This window comes from Microcebus murinus, chromosome 3 (assembly GCF_040939455.1).
Source record: "Microcebus murinus isolate Inina chromosome 3, M.murinus_Inina_mat1.0, whole genome shotgun sequence".
Taxonomy (NCBI): domain Eukaryota; kingdom Metazoa; phylum Chordata; class Mammalia; order Primates; family Cheirogaleidae; genus Microcebus; species Microcebus murinus.
In genome coordinates, this window is record NC_134106.1 from 13,563,079 (window position 1) to 13,581,613 (window position 18,535).

The window sequence follows — 18,535 nt, forward strand, 5'->3', positions numbered from 1 at the left end:
TTAGGAGCTAATCTTGAGTTGGACGTTAGGTAGAACTGTCCCATAAAAGGTATAATTTCTGCTGCGGTGGTATTGTTTTGGTTTGTCTTAGTTTATGAGTTGTATTGGTTCTAGACTTGGCATGATCTAAGACATGCCATTTTGTGTACACTTGCCTAATGTTATGCTCATGGAAGAAATGCATTGGGTTTTTTTTTTTAACTTTTTCTAACTAAAACACTAAATAGAAAATATTGCTTTTATCATTTAATTGTAGCAAATATCAATTTAAGCAATATGAATCATCCATATATATATATGTATGTGAAATGACTATGTAAAAGATTAAACATTGTCATTATCTCCTGAAGCTGAGCATTTTCTATAGCCTATGATCCAGCAGTTCCACTCTTGTGCATGTACAAGAAGGGGCACATATAAGAATGCTTATAGCTATGCTGTTCACAATGGCAAAACTGGGAAATAACCCAAGTGTCCATCAAAGGGAAAATGGAAAATAAACCATGGCATATTCACACAATAAAATGTTATACAGCAGTCAAAATGGTTGAACTCTAGCAACACTGAAATATTAAGTACAAAACATAAGTCTCAAAATATTCTAAATTAAACACAAATGAAATAAAAAAATATATACCCTATAGGACTAAAAGTAAATGCAATAAAATCATATAAAAAAGGAAAGCAAGGGAATGGTGAACCCAGGATTTAGACTGATGGTTACTTCAAGTGGGGAAGAAGCAAGGGATGGGATGGGGGTATGGCCATGTGGTTAGATATAGATTCTGTTCAAAGTTGTAGCTGTTGTTTTGGATGGAAGGTTTGCAGGTGTCCATCGCATTGTTAAAAGCTCACTAAATAACTAAATAAATAGTTTGCATGTTATAAGATCACTGTGACACTTCTAAGAGGATCTGAGTAATCAATTATTAGCATGTAGAGATTGTTTATATAGAAGTACTGAAAAATGCATCTATTATTCAATTGATATCAGCTGCTTTTGCAGAGAAGTAGGATAGTATGCATTTCCTAGATTATCATACCACTCTGCATAGTTTTCAGTGTCACATCTTCTACTATTTTATCACCTAGAAGTTAGCCTGTGCCTCAGAACTATCTTTACTCTCATCAACCCTAAGGAAAGTACAGACAAATGAGATTTGTCAAAGTCAGTTTCATGTTGCTAAAGATCATGCAAGCTGTCACTCTGTTATTAAGAGAGCCCTGTGTCCTGCGTTCCTCACTATTTGTTTAAAATGAAAGCAGTTTTCCCTTTGAAGAAATAGCTGAGACGCAGGAAATAAGGTATTTCATTTATACACTGGAAGTAGGTAGCACTGAAAAGCACCAGCCTGGTGGTGGGGGGCCAAGTAAACATTAAGCATTTTATGGTACAATTAATATATATGAGCCAAAATCATCTCCCATCTCCCCCATCTTACCCCTGGAGTGGGTTTTTTTTGATACAGGAAGGGAATAAATGACTTTCTGAACTTAGTTTATATTCTTGGCCACCTCTTATTTCAGCCTCTTAAGAGCCATACTCAAACTCAGCCTGTGCTTTAATACCAAACAGTAGGAAAACAGGCAAAGTCTTTTTCTCCTTCCAGAGTTGTCCAAGAACAGAAGTCAAGGGAGAATTACAAAAGAAATATGTCACGTACACAGGAAAAAAGAAAGATCTGATAAGCTAGAGGGGGAAGCCTGGAGAAAGATGTGGATTATGTAATAGGCCCAGGAAAGGGGCTGATGAGAAAAAAACTTCTTTTAATGCTTCTGGAAAATGCATTTATTCAGCAAGACTCAGTCATTATCCTGGTGGGCACTTTTCAGTAGTTCCTTCTATCTTTGGTGTGGAGATTGAGAAGTCCTGGAATGCAGCTGAAAGGGCAAAGCCAGCTGTGGCCTCCGCCCTCCTGTCTTTGCAGCCTGACGTGTCTACTCTTGCTGTCTGACCCCTTTCAGGTCCCAGGGTGGTCACTTGGGCTGCTGTGGACTGAATTCTGATGAAAGTGTAGGGAGGAGCAGGATAATGGGAGAGGCTCCTCTGCGATGCCAGGGGCCACAAACTCCCAACTTTGGAAGATCTATGTTTAAAAACATTTAAAACTGAGGTTTAGAAAAATGTGGCAATTTGCCTAACATCCCAAAGAGCATAGGCAGGATGGACTTTAAAGTTTGGGATGCTACGCCGATTCCGCCTGCAGCGCGTGGCCGTGCCTCTCAGCAGCCCTCCGTCCACCTCCTCCGCCACACGGCTGCCTGGGTGAGCTTTGTGAAATCCGGGCATGGTCCATCCCAGGTAGACGCAGCTTTCATTCTTTGGTCCTGTAGACCACAGTCACCTCATTTCAATCAACACAAGACCCGGTGGCGAGTGCAGAGCCTGCCGCAGAGCAAGTGTCAGCAGGCATTTGTCGACTGAAGATGATAAATGCTGGCAGCGTATCTTCTCCTCGGGAAGCCCTGTGCGGCAGGCATATATAAATGACTACAGGACAGTCCTGCCTGCCCTCCGGGATTTCACGGGCAAGCCGGGGAAGACACAATCAACCACATGCAAGGCGGAATGGCATACATTCTCTGTGGTGGGGCAAGAGTGGAAAGAAGAGAGCTTAATTTCAAAATGGAATGTTAAAACAAGAAGTTGATAAATGCAGCCATGGGAACAGGACTTTTAGCCTTTTAAAAAGGAAAATGTCCCCTAGTAGATAGTTTTTTTATCTTTTTCAAGCTTGGTGCCTGAGTTATATACCCCCAAAATTTCTTTACAGAGGTAATAAAGTTAAAATGAGGTTGTCAGAGTGGGCCTTAATTATGGCTGGTGTCCTCATAAGAGGAAATTTGAGCACGGGGACATACGTGTGGAAGACCACGTGAAGGCATAGGGCCAAGATGGCCATCTGCATGCCACGCGGAGAAGCCTCAAAAGACAATTCTGCCGGGCGCGGTGGCTCACGCCTGTAATCCTAGCACTCTGGGAGGCCGAGGCGGGCGGATTGCTCAAGGTCAGGAGTTCAAAACCAGCCTGAGCGAGACCCCGTCTCTACCATAAAAATAGAAAGAAATTAATTGGCCAACTAATATATATAATATAAAAATCAGCCGGGCATGGTGGCTCGTGCCTGTAGTCCCAGCTACTCGGGAGGCTGAGGCAGGAGGATTGCTTGAGCCCAGGAGTTTGAGGTTGCTGTGAGTGAGGCTGACACCACGGCACTCATTCTAGCCTAGGCAAGAAAGCGAGACTCTGTCTCAAAAAAAAAAAAAAAGACAATTCTGTCAGTACCTTCCCTTGGACTTCCAGCCTCCAAAACTGTGAGAAATAAATTTCTAAACTGTGAAAAAATAAATTTCTGTTGTTTAAGTCACCCAGTCTGTGGTACTCTGCTATGGCAGCCCGAGCAAACGAATGCAGTCTCTTCTCCTCTGGTGACACGTGCAAACTCAGCGCCCTCTGCCCCTGACGTGCAGATGCCGTCTGTCCGGGCTGGCGGGCACTCCCCCACACACAGGGCTTTCTGTGCCTCTGGTCGCACAAGTTGTGCCAGATGTTTCATCATGCCCCAAACAGCTGATAGGTTGGGAAGAAAGCTTTTGCATTTTGTCACCAAGAACCAAGTACCTGATTTTTCCCCCATGGGAATTTCCTGTTTTCAACAATCTTTTTGATTGCCAGTTGATTACAAATGAAGACGGACAGTTTGCAATTTTAACTGCCTTTTCAAAGAATTGGCCCCAGTTTTAAAAGAAAATCAACCCTGGGGAAGAACAAGCAGCTGCGTGAGGGAAGAAGTGGGCCTCTCCCAGGGTCCTCTTCCTGGGAGAGATGATGCCATTCCTATTTTCTTTAGCCACGATGACATGAAAGCCAAAGAATCCAAGAAACAAACCTAGTGGAGTCCTGCAAAGAGCCCTAAGGGGATTTAAATATAGGTTTGGAGTTTGACTTTTAAGATTATTTTCATCGGGAGATTAACCTATCAGGAGATCTAACCTATACTTTGAAATAAGCTTCACTGGCATAAGAATAAGAATAAAAGTTTCTAATCTTCATTTTGTTAAATCAGTTTTCAGTTTCTAGATGATGTTTTCCTGACTCATTCAGGACCCGTTAATTGAGCGTTATCTTGTCTAGAGCTCCATGCTAATGCACATGGGAGGGCTCCAGTAGGATAAAATGCAATCCCTGGTTTCCATTCATTCTCCTGAGCATTCCTACATACCAGAGGCCGTGCAGGCCCCGGGTTTGCAGAAGAAACCATCCCGAATCCCTGCCCAGCTGGCTATGATCCAGTGCCATCAAGAAGCCTATAGTCAAAGTAGGGTTATATATAGGAACAGCTGTATGTATAGGGCTGGTTGTAATCAGGACCAGCAAGGACAAGGAGGGGCTCCAGGGCCTAGAGAGGGCTGGTTAGGAGGGTGATATTTAAGCTGATCCTCAAAAGAAGGGTGAATTTGAACATGAAGATCTGTCAGTCTGTCAAGAAACTAAAAAGTCTCATTGACTAGAATCACAAATTTTGAATAAAAAGTGACTATTGTGTTTTAGAGCCCTTGTGCATGGTGTTGGCAGGAGGCCCACCAGATCAAGTACATTAAGTTGAAACAAAAGTACAAAACATAAAAACAAGTAAACAAAAACTTCCTGGCAGTCCCGCTGAGATAAACAACTGGAAAACCATCTCCAGAAGAAAAATCCTATGCATTTCGGGGGCTTCTGCCATGAATCTCTCCCTTGTTCCTCACTCCCATTTTCCTTCTCTTCTCTCTCCCTTATCTTCTTTATTCCTTTCCTTTCTTACCATTCTAACCTGTCTGCCCAACTGCTCACTTGATTCTCAGTATGGCCTGTGTACCCGGCCTTGGAGGTAGCATTTCCCTGACTCTAAGCTGTAGAGCTTGGAAAGTCAGGAGACTTGGCTGAGATTACAGAGAGGCAAGCAGAGACAAATGTCACTTCACCCAGCCCAGCCTCCTCACCTCTTTCTGTGCTTTCTATGCCCTCACATTCAGGACCAAGTGTCTGGGAGTTTCTCTGGTCTACTTTGGTGTGAAGCAGTGTGCCTCAGATGTTCTCTTGTGGTTCCATCATAGCCATCTCTCCAAGACCAGTTCAAAGGCTTCTCCCTGGGGAATCCTTCCTTGATCTCCCCAGTTCCCAAAGCCAAAAGACTCTCTTCCCCTTTTGTGTTCCTATGACTTTGGTTTAAATCTGCCCCAACTTTTAGCAAGGACATTCTGTTTTTTATAACATAATCGTGCAAGCTTTTCTCACCTCCTCACCTTCCCTACTCCCTAGAGCCTAACATTGCTCCAGGTGTTTTGCCTGAATACAGGTAAATGCGATGTGGTTTAATCAGAAGGATAGATGTGTACCTGGCTCTACCATACACTGGCCATGTGAACTTGGAAAAGTCCTTTATGCTGAAAAGTTTGTTAAATAAATCCACAAACTACCCTGACCCTCAGTTTTCTCATCTGAGCCCTGCTTATTTCATAGGCTATCGCTGAGATGAGAAGGTGGTGAGAGCAAAAGTGCTTTGTAAACAGTGAATCATCTTGCTCAGGTAAGGTTGATCAGTGGCTTAGTGTTAGGTGCCTAGTCATGGGAGGATTTCCAGAGGCCAAACCACCCAGTTTCTTGGGCTGTGGCATCAAGAGTTTGCTCCTCCATCAGATAATCTACTAAAAGAAAATATGATAGAGATGACTATTATCTCTTATCAACATCTGATTCAAATAATTTTGAAAATAGAGCTCTTGGCTGAAAAAAGATTTTTTTATTTTTTTTATTTTTGAGACAGAGTCTCACTTTGTTGCCCAGGCTAGAGTGAGTGCCGTGGCGTCAGCCTGGCTCACAGCAACCTCAATCTCCGGGGCTCAGCGATCCTACTGCCTCAGCCTCCCGAGTAGCTGGGACTACAAGCATGCGCCACCATGCCCGGCTAATTTTTTGTATATATATTTTTAGTTGGTCAATTAATTTCTTTCTATTTTTGGTAGAGACGGGGTCTCGCTCAGGCTGGTTTCGAACTCCTGACCTTGAGCAATCCGCCCGCCTCGGCCTCCCAAAGTGCTAGGATTACAGGCGTGAGCCACCGCGCCCGGCCTTGAAAAAAGATTTTTTGATGATCAATTTTCAGGAATTCAGATTCTGCTTGTTAATAAGGTAATTAGGAATAGACTTCATTAAAAATTTGTTGGGCAGAGCTATATATAGAAGCATTTTAATTCCGTAGGGAAATAGACATTACATAAGATACATAACGTCACCCAGATTGGGCAGATGAGACTGTTGCAACTTGTAGAGAGAACCTAGGAATGCATTTCCACTTGGAATGTTTGCCAACATAATCGAGGCTATGCTTCAACTTGAACTAATGCAGAAAACAAGAGCTGGGGTCTGAAATCTCGAGGAAAAGACAACAGTAAAGTTAGAGTTCTGGGAAAACAAGGTCCTACATGAGGTTCCAATGGCATTTTATTGTGATGAGATGGTCTCAGGGAACAGTTAGCCAGCAGTGTGGTTTGCATTAGAGACAGCACTTACCCCAGAAGGGTCGAAATGATAACCTTTCCCTGTCTCAAGGGTGTGAAATTACTTTGGATGGTTTCCACATCTTGAGATTTTGCTTTCCCATGGTAGGCCAGATGTCAGTTAGAGGGATATCAGTGGTCCCTGCGACTATGACATCCTGAAGGAATGCTCTTGAAGGACACCTCGGCTTCTCTGTCCCCAGGAAAAGGTTGGAAAGAGCCCTTTAAAAGTCTCCACCCCTCCCCCATGTCACAAAGGAGGAAACTGCAGACCTTGTGTGAGGCTTAAAGCTAGGGCCTAGTCCCCAGTTAGTTACTGTCTGCAGCTGATTGTTCAAGGACACTCCATTTCTAATAGGAAGCAGAGCCAAAGAGGAAGAAACAGCCCATTTCTAGCATAGGATTGGACTTGAACATGCAAAATCATGTCTGGATCTCTCAATGTAAAGCTGTTTGACATGACTCGGTTTTTGTGCCCCTTCAAAAGGTGATACGGGTTTGGATCTGGTTGTCATCAACCCACCTGGGGTCTGTGAGTGGGACTGGCTGTCCTCCTCAGTGGCCCATTGAGCACCAGCTGGAAGAAAGCTCTCTGTCTTCTTGATTTTTCACTCTCTTGTGGCTACTCGGAACGATGCTCAAACTACTGGCTGTTTCTTTCTGCGGGTTGTTATGAAGAATGTGGTCACATCCTCATGGCTGCCCTGACACTGCTGGGAGTCGGATCCTGCACTGGGCTCTAAGTTGGCTTCTCCCCTCACAGCTGAAATCCGGTCCTGTCATAACTGGGGGAGAGAGATAAAGTCAGTCATAAAACAGGCCTAAATCTGTCTATCTTAAATGTCCAAGGGCCTCATTTGCTGTATCTTAGAGGAATTCCTGTGCAGATAGTAATCCACAGAAGCTGTTAGCGGTCATCCGCCGTCAATAGGCAAATACTGAACAGTGTCTGTAACAAGTCTGTAGCCAAGAGCTATGGGGCACGCGGAGTTTGAGTTCGACTCTCTCACTCCTCTTAAGGGCTCCCAGCCTGGGAGAAAATGGAACAATCTGTGTAAACAGCTAAAAGAGAAGATAGAAAATGATATTGTCACAGGAGAGGTACAGATATTCTAGCCTAAGAACTTTCTAGATAAATAACTTCACTAAAGATTTCAAGAAAATCCTACCTTGAAATTTAGGTAGGATTTGTAGCTACAAGGATAACATTCCTAACAGGAGGACAACCTAAGAAAGGATACAAGGGCAGTGTCTCCGTCCATTCAAGCTGCTATAACAAAATACCATAAACTGAGTAGCTATAAACAACAGAAATAGACTTCTCACAGTTCTTGAAACTGGCAAGTTCAAGATCAAGGCAGATGCAGTGTCTAGTGAGGGACTGCTCTCTGGTTCATAAATGGCGGCTTCTTGCTGTGTCCCCACATGGCGGAAGGGGCCAGTGAGGTCTCTGCAGCCCCTTTTATAGGGGCACTAATCCCATTTGTGAGTTCTTCCCCCTCATGACCTAATAACCTCCCAAAGACCCTCACTTCCTAATACCATCACCTTGGAGGTTAGGATTTCAATACATGAATTTGGGGGGAGATAAACATTCAGACAGGGGAATGATATGGGGAATAGCAAGCAGTTCTGTTGGCTGAAAGGTCAGATAACCAAAGAGGTATCAGGGTAAAAGTGCGGTGGGAGGTATGAGTAGAGCTTGGTCACAGACGGCATCCAATGCTTTTTCTAAGCAACCATCTAAGGTGATGGTTGCTACATAGACATCTAATGCATAAACCTTGCCAGAACGTGTGGGAAACTCTGGTGGCCTGGGGTTGTATTCTTAAAACACAATGGAGGCTGGGCGTGGTGGCTCACACCTGTAATCCTAGCACTCTGGGAGGCTGAGGCAGGCAGATCGCTCAAGGTCAGGAGTTTGAGACCAGCCTGAGCAAGAGTGAGACCCTGTCTTTACTAAAAATAGAAATAAATTAATTGGCCGACTAAAAATACATAGAAAAAAATCAGCCGGGCATGGTGGCTCATGCCTGTAGTCCCAGCTACTTGGGGCTGTGACAGAAGGGATTGCTCTAGCCCAGGAGTTTGAGGTTGCTGTGAACTAGGCTGATACCACAGCACTCACTCTAGCTGGGGCAACAGAGTGAGACTCCGTCTCAAAAAAAACAAACAAACAAACGAACAAAAAAAAACCGCAATGGGCAGTGCCAGGATTAAGAAGTTAGTTTTCATTTTCCCTCATCCCTGTCCCAGTGACTCAGTGGGTGAAGCTGCAGGAGCTCACGGTGTGCCTTCAAGTGACAGACCTAGAGCCAGAGTTGACTGGAATTATTCCTCAAGCATTTCCCAACTGTGCCTTGTGTGTGCAGCACTAGACTCAATACAGGAGAGCAACAGGTAGGACGTCCACGGGTTCCCCATGCCATCTAGGGAGGTGAAGCCTTCAAAACTGGCAAATGCAGCAACAACCCAGAGCTAAGTGAGGTCATGGGTGAGTCAGGGCCTTGGAAGCTCAGAGCAGGGAAGGGCCAGGGCAGGTCGGGGAGGGTCTGGCAAGGCAGAGAGGGTGGTGCAGGAGCTAGGCTGATGTCCAGGAAGGACTCGGACAAGACAGAGAGGGTAAAACACTCCCTGCATGGAGCAGGCGATGAGGGCAGCAGGAGGTGGGCAGGGACCTGCTCAGGGGCTGGCTGGAATTTCCCTTCGTGGCTCTGTCTGTGCAGCCAGCCCCTAGGGGCAGGGCCAACCCCAGCCCACAAGCCTCGTCCTGTTCTGTCCTCCTGGTTCGGTTCCCAGCCAGAGCTGCCCGCCCTGACCCTCCACCTGCTTAGGGAGGAGGCCTTTCCTGGGCTTTTGTTTCTGCCGCTTTCCGCAGAGAGGAGCTGGTGGCGACTTGCTGAGAAAGAAGTAGATTGATTAACTTTCAGGGTGAAAACCACAACCTGGGGCGTTCCTGTGGGGACGGGCTGGGCCTGGCTGCCGCAGGCTGCGTCGTTCAGCCAGAACCCCCACGCCTGTAGATGAAATCCCTTCTCACTGAAATGAAGAAGCCAACTCAACACGTTTGGATGTGAAAGTAAAGACAAACAAATGGGTTGTCTAATCGGGCATTTCACAGCGTGTTCAGGGACAAGTGCAGGATGGACGCTGTCCTGTGTTTGTTTATTTTTTTTCCTGGGTATATTTTTTATTAATTAATGGCACTAAGATGTGAGGTGGAGTCACATTCATCGCCATTTTGGGCTTGGATCCATCAGAGGCACCAATAGCACCTTAGACACTTAAGTAGTAGCTGAAAAGGCAGCTGCTCTGGTGGAAAGAACGGCCCTGCAGTGAGCGAGACACACCAGTTCGAATCCAGGCTCTTCCCCTCAGAAGCTGTGAATTCTCGGGCAGGGTCCTTCACTTCCCTGACTTCAGATTCTGTAGCTGTCAAATGGTTCTTCATTCCTACCCTACAAGGGTCTGCCATCCACGTGCTCAATAACTGGTAAAGGTCACTCTCATGATGACTGGGGCCATGGAGACTGTGTGACGGAGCTTTGGGGGCGGACAGCTCTGCTGTCGCTGTCCACGTGTGCAACAAGGATCCTTCTGGGTCTGTTCCTCTCTGTGCAGCCTCCAGTGACCACCTGCTCCAGGGACTGCCCCTCCCCTGGTGGCGGGGAGGCTTGTCTGGGCCTTCAGTCCGTGTGTGCTGGCCCTCCCCAGCCTCCCCCAGCACCTGTCCGTCTGGCCCAGCCACCGCTGCTTCCGTGTGGAAGGAGGTTTAGGGAGGAAGAGAAAAGGCTGTCCCTGTGCGGGTGCCAGGGAATCCTCCTAGCAACTGGAGAGGTGAGGCAGTAGGGGAGGAACTCTCCCTCCTTGAGCAGCTGGTAACAGTCTCGGAGGTGTGACACCAACTCGAGAGAAAGGCTCTGCAGGATCACAACTTCCCCTCGACAATACCCTCGGGCAGGTGCTTGGCCCTGTGCAGAGCCCCTCAGAGGGCTGAGCCAGAGGGACCCAGCATCCTAGCACCAGATGCTGGCGTGGGGGTGGCAGGAAAGGTGTCTGCTGTCCTCATGCAGTTATCAAATTTACCGTCTTGCTCCAGTGGACTGTCACACCCTGGGTGGGTTGGAGGAAGGAGCTTGCTGGCTTTACAACATAAAATATCACAGAAAACCAGGCACCTTAGGTCCTTTCTAGAATAAATCAAAGGACGACTAGATGGATAGATGAATACTGGATAGATAATGCCAGCCGGCATTAATTGAACGTTTATTATGTGTCAGGTACTGTTCTAAGCACTCTGCATATATTAACTCATTTAACTCTCATAATGGTATATGAGGTGAGTATAATTATTATTTGCCCCATTTTACAAATGAGGAAATTAAGGCACAAAGTAGTGAAATGACTTGCGCAAGGTCGCACACATTCAAACCCAGGCAGTTGGACGCCGTTGCCGGTGCGTTTAACCAGGTAGACAGAGCCTTGATGGAAACCTCAGGTGATCCTGATTCCTACCAGTAAGAGTGGTGTGTGTGGTTTCCCTTCCTGTAGTCTTCAGATTAAACACATTCACATGAACGCCCGGTGTGGTTCCAGGTGACATCTAGCATGGGGTGCAGGGAGCTGGAAGGAGTGAGGAGCCTGGAGTCCGACAGAACTGAGTCCAAATCCCGGCTCTGCCGCTCTCCTGCTGCTTGGCTGTAGGCAAGTCCTTTACTCTCTGAGTCCAAGTTTTCTCACCGGGCAAATGGAATGACCTGCCTTGCTGGCTTCCCAGAGCAGAGGCAGAGGGTCTGATGGTGCCTGCATTTCTGGTGTGAAGGCTCCTTCTTGGCAGCACCGGAGTCAGGGCAGAAGAAAACCAGCATAGGTTGACTATGCCTACGAGCTTCTAGAAGCCCACCCACCATGAGGAATTGCAGCTTCCTTCTCCATAAGACTTAATGGCTACAAATTATGGGATTATATGTCCTAATGCCTGGCACTGAGGAGCCACAGTAGGGCGGCTTGGTTAAATGAGATGCTAGACACTGGCTGCTTACTAAATGGCCAGCCCCTCCCCTCTCTTCCTCTCTGGCAGTGGCCTGCCTCTCAAAATAGGGGCTAAAAATCCAGGTACATGCTTTCCTGGTCTAACTTGCATCTATGATGTAGGCAAGTTGATAAAACCTGGTCAAAAGGAACCAAAGAAAAGGGCTGCTGGCTTTGGTTCTGGGAAAGGTTTTCCTCCCTCATACAAAGACAAGCATTCTGGATGTTGTGGTGTCTGCATGTGATGCCTGGAATTGCCCCGGCTAACTTTCAATGATGAGGGGAGATGTGGCCAAGTGGAAAGACGGAAAGAGCCTGGACCCTTGGGAGTACCCTCTCCCCCTTCCCCCAAGCTGCCAACCACAGGTGTGGGCTAATGAACCCTCTGTGGTTGAGGCTACCTGTAGCTGGGTCTTCTCTTGTTGCAGGAGAAAGCACCCTGCTTAGTACAAAGGAGAATAGGGCCGGGAGCCAGGAGGCCCTGGGCCTGGCCAGGACTCTGCCACTGACAAGGTGTGTGATTCTGGGCCGGTTACAAACCTGTCTGGGTTATAGGGTCTTAGTGTATTGAAGAGGGTTAGTCATTCCCGCCCTACGTCCTTCAAAGAATATTTGTGAGACCACATGAAACATTGTCTGATCTCCACCTCCTACTTTGTGCTGGAGATACAGACATGAATAAAATATGGTACAAAGGCAGAGATGGGAGTGAACACTGTGTTCAAGGGACCAAAAGAAGTACACTGAGATTGGCTCAGAAGAGATGATAAGGGGAAGCATGGTAGAAGGTCAGTAAGAAAGGCAGGCCTAGCCTTAATTTCTTCCTTTGTAAAGTGAGGGAGTTGAACCATATGACCCTTGAAGTTCCCTTCCAATGCCAAGATTCTAGAAACCAAGTGGAGCTGTCACTAGATCTCTGCTAGACATGCTTGTCCCTGTAGCACAGGTCACTTGACATCATGGCTGTTGCCTTGCCCAGCTACCCATATGGGCAAGGACTGTGTCTTATTCAGCTCTGTATCTCCAGCACCCAATAACAAAAATTAGTTGGTTGGTTGAAAAAATTAACAAATGAATAAAGGACACTATCTTATAATTTAACTGAAATTCAATTTTAAGAATAAATGAAAGGAATGAAACATTTTTTAGTGTTACCCAGAATAATAAAATACAGAGATTCACAATGAACCCTTTCAAAACATTATTTTTTAAACAAGTAATATACAACATAACATAACAGAATAACATAGTATCTCCATTCTTGGAGTCAAGTGGCTACTTAATTTTCTTATGAATATGCAAGGCACTTATCAGTAAAAGAGAGTAGTCAATGAACTTCCTTAAATATTACTTTCCCAAAGAGGAAATGAAAAGGATAAACTGTAAAACTTGAGATGCCCTGTATGAAAAAGCTGTCTGATGACTTGAAAATTAGGCTGCTTATGTTTGAGTTTGTAATGAGATTTTCAGAGGAAAACGTGAACTAACTGAAAGGAATTTCTTTTAGAACAAACACAAGGCAGACCATAAAAGACATAGCTGGTCTCTGAAAATAGATAGCTGTGTCTGCTTTCTAAGTAAATCTCACTGCATAGTCAAGGTAGGACTTATTTTTATCCATGTTCTTTAAAAAAATGTGACATGTCTACCAGGAGCACGATAAATGATGACATCGTGTTAAAGCTAATATGTCGTGGCTTCACGGCTCAGCCCCAGTCAAATCTCTTGCAGACTCCAAAGCTGGTGCCGGGAGACATCTTTCAAGATGACACAGCTGGGTTGCCAGGGTAACTCACTGGATGAGGCTCTAGCTGGCTTTGGGAGAGATTACATAAGACCAGACCAACTGGGGAGAGTCAAGGGATATCCTAGGGGGTGGATGGAATTGGGGCTGTCGTCTGTTCAGCTTTCAGAACAAGGGCTCGGTGGTGACATTTGGAAGTGATGGCTTTAGACACCTGGAGCAGCCATCTCAATACAAAAATCTTAGTGGCCAGACTAATGAAGAAAGCTCCGGGCAACTGAGGATTCTGGTTGGTAGAGAATTGTAAAAATATGTATCAGGCAAAGATGACCATTTTCCTAAAAATCAGTCTCACCATTTATTTTTAAGATTTCAAAGATGTTGTAGATTTCCTATTATTTAGTGTTAGGGACATGTGTTAATATGTGTTTATCATTCAAAGGGATGAATGACTCCCTTGAAGGACCAAAATTCAATTGAATCCTTAACTTTCAAAGGAGGAGGGATGAAAAACCTGCCAACTCTGTGTGTGTGCGTGCACGTGCATGTGTGTATAACCCACGTGTGCACACACATGTACATATATATATTCGATTCATTTCTGTGGGTGCCTTAGTTGGGGTCTAAGCTCAGCTGAGTATGACAGAGACTCACGTGGTTTCCATATAACTGAAGATTGTTTTTCTCACATGGAAAGTCCGAGCTGGCTGGGCAGCTCTGCCCTGTGAGTCCTCTGGGCCTCGGTCTCCTTCTCTCCCTGTGCCTCTTCCTAGGGGGCTGCTCTGACTCATTTGACACCAACTGGCTCACCACAGTGTCACATTGCAGCTAGTAGGAAGGAGAAGACAGAAAGGGTGAGGATTTGTCGTCCCTTTAGGGTCAAGGCCCAGAAATGGCGCACGCCACAGCCTGTATCCAGAACTCAATCCTATGACAACACCCAGCTGCAAAAGACATTGGAAGGGTAGCCTTCATTCTGGGTGGCCATATGCCCAGTTAAAAAGTCATTTACTATGGAAAGATAGAAGACTGGGGGACAGCTGGGAGTATCTGCCCAGTGGGCACATTTCTGAAGGGGCCTTTCTGTCGTCACTTCTCTCATGAAGGTCAAGTGCAAGACGTGCAGCTCTTTGAGCTTCCCTGTGGATGGGACCTGAGGCCTTGATAAGCAGGAATGGACTCCCTGTGTGTGTGCTTCTGCTCTTCTAAGAGTGGATGGTGCCGAAATACCCTGTTCCCCTGGCTGGGCTGGACCTGCCAACCTCCCTAAGGCTTCACTCTGTTCGAAGCACTGAGGACTGATAGAAACTTCATCCAAATAGAGAGAGTTATATGTGACCATAGATATCACACCAATTGGTCATTTCATATGTTTCAGGCAGTGGGGTTTATTTTGAAATCATGAGAAAGTGTTATTGATAACTTGATGAAAACCCCATCATCTCTACCCTCTTGCTGCACCCACTTCCCCACACTTGGAACCCCTGCAAGGGGAAGCCGCTGGACTGGTAGACCATGATGAGTGCTTTTCTTTCTCTCCTTGTGTCAGTCTGGCAGTAGAGGCATTTATTTACCCACATGATTTGAATATCATGCAAAGAGCAGGCCTGCCAGGGCATTAGGCAAATGCAGTAGAGGATAAGGGACAAACACCTAGCAATGGGTAAGAGATTCAGAGACATAGGGGCTTGGACCTGTAGTCACACTTGCATTAAGATTTACTGACACAGAATGACTGTTTGGTCTTTGTATTTCACCCATCCACCCATTTATTTATTTGTTAAACATTATTGAGCATCTGCTCTACGAAAGCCCCAAATTAAGAACCAGGGATTCTGAAATGAAACATCAGCCATGGCCTCTGCCCTCAAAGAGCTCAATCAAAAAAGCAGCTCATCAACTGAACTGGCAAAGATAACGCGGTGAGACATATGTTGCCCAAGATGCTGTGAAAAATCGGTGGTGCTAGAAGAGGCTCTGAGATGACTTCCCAGAAGAATTAACACTCAAGCCATGTCGTAACATAGTGAACCAGGTGGAGATGAAGAGACGGGAATCCTGGCAGCAGGAAGCATTTGCAATCATTTTTCCCCCTTGCTAAGATTTATTTCTTCCTAGTCCTAGTCCACAAAATCATCTTGCAAGGCAAGATTCTAGATATTTCCCAGCCATTCTAAAAATATATCCATAATCTAATGGAAACAAGCGTGTTGGCAAGACATCCCCCTTCCTGCCCATTAGTCAGCCCTTTATCAGAGCAGCCCTGTCGAGGACGGACAGCATGATGCTGGATTGCAATGTGTCAGTGATATGGGACTGGAAGCATCCGGATGACAGGGGCTTGGCTCGCCATCTCCAAGGGACCTTCCTCTGAACTCTAGCCAGGCAAGGGCCACAGTTCACGGCCCTGACCTCTGCTTGCTTTGATCAAGAAGTGCCAGGGTTGGCTCCTTTTCCCAAGGAAGATGAAAATCTTTCCTAGATAAACCAAGCAGTTGTGACGTTTTTCTGGTCCTGATGGTAGTTTTCAGAGAAACAAAGGAAAGGGAAAACAAAGGGAGCTAATATTTATCGAGATCCATCTATGTGTCAAGTGGATGGTAAGAGAGGAACAGAGATCAGGAGACAGGATCCTGTGGAAGCAGTGAATAATAACAAAAAACAAGAAAAAAAATAATAGCAAACACGTATGTAGTATTTACTATATGCTGGGCACTATTCTATGCACGTTCTTTGTGTTGATTATTTAATTCATATAACCACCTTCTGTGCTAGACACTATTACTAACCCCGTTTTGCAGATGAGGCAACTGAGGCACAAAGAAAGTAACATGTCTAAGGTCACACAACTAGTCAATGGCTAAGTTGTGCATAGGCTGGTCATGCCGTAGCACGAACCCCAGAGTTTACAGCTGTTTGAGGGCAAGCCTCCCCCAGGAAGTGGGCCGTGAACTTGGCCAAAGGGTAGCCTTCTTCCAGGCTAAGAAGAAGTTTGGAGGATTTTTCCAAATGCCCCTGGAATGGGGTTGACTCCAGAGCTCTCTGAAGAGGAGAGTGGTGGTTCAAGGTGTGAAAGGAGCCAGCTCTGTCTGCAGCGTCCCCACTGCCCCCAAGCTGAGCCTTGTTCTCTGCTCAGTGTCTCCCCACCCCGTGCCTACCCGCTCCACTCTGGCCCTGCCTCACCTGAACCTGCTCCCCTCAGTGTTTCTAATCAGTTTATTTATACTAACATGTACTAGACTGATTATATTTAATGTGTACATCCTGCTAAGGGGTTTGCAGTTTATCAGGAAGGACAAAGCCACAATGGTGAGATTTTAGGGCCTGTGAAGGGGGCTTTCTTTATATTCTGAAATTCACATCATACAGGTGGGTAATGCAAGGCAAGACTTTTGTCAGTCATCAGAGATGGGAATTGACAAGCCATGATCTTCCTTCAGTGTGTGTGTGTGTGTGTGTGTGTGTGTGTGTGTGTGTGTGTGTGTGTGTGCACAGTGCTGAGAATGGGGAGAGGGATGAATGTGTTTGAAAGTTTTCGCCTTCCTTGATTTTGACCCCATTCATGAAAAGAATCTCTTTGCCTTGTGGTCCTTTTGGGGGCTGAAGCCTCTTTAGCCTGAGGCAGGAAGCAGAGGTGGCCCCAGAGGCTGTTTGACACTCATGTGATCCCAGTGGCTGTCTGGGGAACTGACCAGCCAAGCTGCTGAGCAAGGAGCTCGCCCCACAAAGTGCTCCTTAGGGTGAAGGCCCCTCCCTCTCCTGTGCAGCCCCGAGTCCTGCATCAGAGGCTGCGGTGGGGTGTGAATATGGTAATGGTTCCTGTAGGCGGGAAAATCCACGTAGATCTTCGGTCCTACCAAACCTTACTGAATGAGTCACCCAGGTATGACAAGGAGAAGAACCTATAGTTAATACAAGGTCATCTCCAGCAGAGGCCAGGGAAGCAGGAAGAGTGTGCAAGAGTGGGCCTCAACTGCAGACATATGCATTTTTGATTCACACAAGCCTGATGTAGCCCATTCATCCCTCTTCTGATTCAGCATAAAAAAGATGAGACCAGAATCTATGCATTGGAAAAAGCTTCAAGATAACTCTGAAATGCATCCCAAGTTGCCACTGGGCTTTAAGATGTTGCTGAAAGAGGGCAGGAAGCTCCAGGTAACAGTGATTGCTTCATGTTCCAGAGGGGGGATGTGCCCTTTCTACAGTTCATTCATTCCCTCAACAAAGGGCTCCCAAAGCCTTCTCCAAGCCAGGCCCCAGGCTCCATGCTCGGTTCTCAGGAGGCAACAATGAGTAAGACACCCAACCTTGGCTCCAGGTGCTCCCAGTCCGGTGAAGCCACTCTCCTGTCCCCACTGCTCCCCGGCCCACCGCATTCCCTTTTCTCCCTGGGCCATGCCCCTCCTCCTGTCCTCATGCCCAAGCACACCACCCGCTGTCCCTCCTTCCCTCCCCACTCGCTCTTTTGGGAGCTCAGACTTCGCACTGCAGCATCCTTCCTGTGACGCACCACAGTCCAGCCAGAGCCAGGAAGACCATTTAAGGGGAACAAGAAAGGACACAGCTGTGGGAAGGTACCAGCTGCAGGAATGATTTTTCTCATCTTCAACAGTGGGTTATTTGGTAAGTGCATAAAAAATATTAACTGAGAGAGAAAAGAGGCATTGCAGAAAGTGTATCAGCTGAAACAGTGTAATCCTTGGAAAACATTTGATGAATTATACATATGTTTACATCCCTGAGATCATTCCAGCCAGACTCAGCTGATGTCCACCGGAAGGTAAACAGAAGCTGCCTGGGCAGCCACGTGAGCGCTGAGCTGGGCCTCAGCAGACAAGGGCTCCCGTCCCAGCCCCACTACTGCCCCCAAGATGCCTCATATAAGACCAACATTTCTCTTCTCTGGGCCTCTTTCCTTATCATGAAAGATGTCAGGACTAGATAATCTCTAAGGACTCTTCTTGGAACAATCAATCCAATGTTTCCTTCATGTTGAACATTCTTCACTCATGGTAATGCCCAGATTTCTTCCCCAAGCAGAAGGAGGGTCGAGGCGCAGGAGGAGGCTTGGCAGTTCCCTGAGCTGGACAGACCTACGGGTCTAGACCTCCTTCACTCATCTTCTCACTGTTCATCCTGTTGTTTCCAAGCAAAGGACACATCTCTCCCCAGCCAGGTGTTCATTTGTTCATCCAACAGAAACATAAGTAGCTCCTG

General features: G+C 46.3%; 1 protein-coding gene across 1 annotated transcript in view; it reads left to right on the forward strand.

The window, feature by feature from the left end:
• Positions 1-18,535, forward strand: part of VSNL1 (visinin like 1) — a 104,776-nt gene that overhangs the window by 47,953 nt on the left and 38,288 nt on the right. The gene's annotated exons all lie outside the window — the stretch shown is intronic.